The sequence below is a fragment of the Bactrocera latifrons genome, unplaced genomic scaffold (assembly GCF_001853355.1).
Source record: "Bactrocera latifrons isolate USDA-ARS-PBARC rearing strain unplaced genomic scaffold, ASM185335v1 scaffold_429, whole genome shotgun sequence".
Classification (NCBI taxonomy): Eukaryota; Metazoa; Arthropoda; class Insecta; order Diptera; family Tephritidae; genus Bactrocera; species Bactrocera latifrons.
The window spans coordinates 41,273-44,405 of record NW_017537078.1 but is presented as its reverse complement, the minus strand read 5'-3'; positions in this window follow the sequence as shown (position 1 = coordinate 44,405).

The window sequence follows — 3,133 nt, the reverse complement described above, 5'->3', positions numbered from 1 at the left end:
CCTGCGGTATTAAGGGCCTTTATTACCTGTGAGGTCTCGTATGCTTGTGGAAGGCTGTGGCTTCCAGACAGGATATCGTCTACATACGTTTGCGTTTTTAAGACTTGTGTTGCCAGTGGAAATTCTGGCTTTGTGTCTTCTGCCAGCTCGTGTAGTGTAACGAAAGGCTAGATATGGGGCACAGTTTACGCCAAAGGTAACTGTTTTCAATTTAAAGCCGCTGAAAATCTTGATCATCTTTATGAACTAGTATTTGTCGATACATCTTTTCAACATCCCCATTGAACACGTACTTGTATTTTTTTGAGTTTTGTACTACTCGTYCGCCCATTCCCGTAATTTCATAGTTGGCATGTTTTGTTKGCAGTTTCAGCCTACTTTGTGCCCTAGACACTATGAATGATCGTTGCGATCCTTGGTCTATTAGGGCTCTTAGTTTGAACAGTTCTTCGCGATGTTCAATGGAGTCAACTGCTGTGGGTTGTAGGACTCTACTATGATTTTCGCTGTGTAGCGTTTGAGTTTTTAATGCCTTTGAGCAGCATGGTGTCTCTTGGCAAATTTCTGGAGTTTTTGTTTTGGGAGTTGCTGTTGCAACTAAACCCGTGGCTTTTTTTGAAAAAGCGCTACTTTGAGATGTGTTGGGAAAGTTATTAAGATGTAACATAGAATGATGCCTTTTGTGGCAATATACGCAATTAAATTTGCTTTCGCAAGTATTAAGATTGTGTGAATGGGACAAGCGGTTTGGTACAGAGTCTTTTTGACCTGACAAAGATATTCCTTTCATTCACATTCAATTTTTTAAATTTTTCGCAAGCTTTTAGCTTATGCCCTCCTGTACATAGTTCGCAGGACGTGAATTTATTTTGTTCAGATGTGAACGCTTGTGTTTTGAAGAAGCTTCTGTTTAAATGATTGCTGCTTCCGGCTTGGGGTCTATTGAAGCTTCGGTTTATGTCTTGTTGAACGTTTTTTGTTCTGACTACTTTTTTGTCTACCCTTTCCGCAATTTCGTATTGGGTAATTAAAAAATCTTTCATCTGCTGGCACGTTGGGCATTTTCTTCTTGATGAGAGCGATTGCTCCCACAAAAGTAAYGATTTTTCTGGTAATGCGGCGGTACATATGTTTACCAGAATAGGATCCCAATTGTGAGTGGGAATATTTTGTGTCGATAGCCGACAAACAGTGGATTATAGTTTCATGAATTCTTCACTGGTTTCTCTTTGAATTTTAGGCAAGTTCATAAGTATCGTTACTTGCTTGTCAACTAATATTCTCTCATTTTCATATCTTGATCTTAAAGCTTCCCAACCTGAATTGAAATGATCGCCATTCAATGCGAATTGCTTGACTATTACGCCTGCTTGACCTTTAGTTTTGTATCGGATGTGATACAATTTTTGMGCTTGTGATAATTTTGGATGGTTTATGTACACGGCTGTAAACATGTCCCGGAAGGACGGCCATTGTTCATAACCTTCATGAATTATTTCCGTAACACACGCTGGCACTTTGAGATGAATGCCTGCACTCGCCTCTTGGGCTTGCAATTGTGGTAACTCTACTCTACTGTGGAGCGTAAGTGCAATTGACTTTTAATTGATCTGATATCATTGCTTTTGTGTCTTCATACCGGTTTAAGCAGTTTTCGTATTTGGMGTAAGCCGTGGTTTTGAAATTTTTCAGGTAGATCTGACTCATCAGTTTCTACTATTGCGTCGTATGCAGCTTGGAGGCGTGTCCAAAAATTGTCAATAGATTCATTTTTAATTTCTAGTACCGATTCACAGTTGACCTGAATTCGATCGGTGAAGATGCAAATCGAGTGCAGTATTTAATTAAGCTGTCACTCTAAGAAATTAATTTAATATATGAAATGTCTTTTCCCCTTTTTCGCTTTGTAGCACCCTGCTTAGAGCGTGTAGCTTCAGCAGGTGTACATGAGCTTTTATCGTCATTAATCATTTTCGGAATTCTTAAGAATTCTGCTTTAGATTCTTTTGAGTCAGTGCTCATTCAGAAAATTTTAATTAATTAAATATATATGTATATGTAAATATATGTATATTTTATTATATATGTATATTTTATTATAATAGAGAAATATGGTACCGAAAAACTCTTTTCAACAAATAATAGTTGATTTTGCCGAAAAATTGGATAAGTAAAATACACAAGTGACCGAAAGCTCTTTTTAATAAATAAGAGCTGTTGTTTCAGTAAAAGAATTTAAAAATGCGTTTATTGCTTATATTGATCTCGGTTGTCGAAAAAATTTTATTCATGRGTTTATTCGTATGCCCTTGTATCAGCGCGCACTGAAACTAGGTCAATATCCTTTGTACATACGTGTGGATTTTATGTGCATATAGTATGTGATAAGTAAAATGTAAAGTATGTGCCATTATGCTTATTCGAGATAAGTGCTAAGAATTCGCTAAATTGGATTTTCAATATATGTATGTATGTACAAAGGTATTCAGAATGTAAAATATTTACTTTGTATACAGGCATTTGAAAGTATACGGCAATATATAAAATAATTCGCGTTTACGTTTAGAAATATGCGCTAATGTACGTATGTATATTTATATACTTGTATGAAAGTACGTATTTATATATGTATAGGTATATACATATATGTATATAAAAATTTGCTTTTCGTTCCTTAAGTTCAATGCGCTTGAGGATATGTATATATGTATGTTTGTATTCTCTTTTATGCTATATTCTCCTTGCTATTTTTTCTTACTTTTTGGAAGCAATTCCTCTCACGGCTTAATAAGCTGAAGAGGTATTTTTCGTATAATTTGCAAATATCTCTCTCACAGTTAATGAACTGGAGCGGGGAACAATTCCGATTTCTTTGGCGCCGCGATTTGAAGGTACCGTTGGAAAGAGGACGTTCTCCTGATCCTGATTCCTGATGAAATAGGGGTTATAGGTACCGCAAACGCTTAGTTTAGGAGATATTCGACCTCAAAGTTTAAAAATTCGCAAAACTCGGACATTTCAAGTGGCTATTTCACCACTTTAAACACACTTTATTCACATTTTTCACTTTAAATTAATTAATTTACACTATAAACTTTTAAATAAATCCACATTTTACACTTTTAGTAGGTTT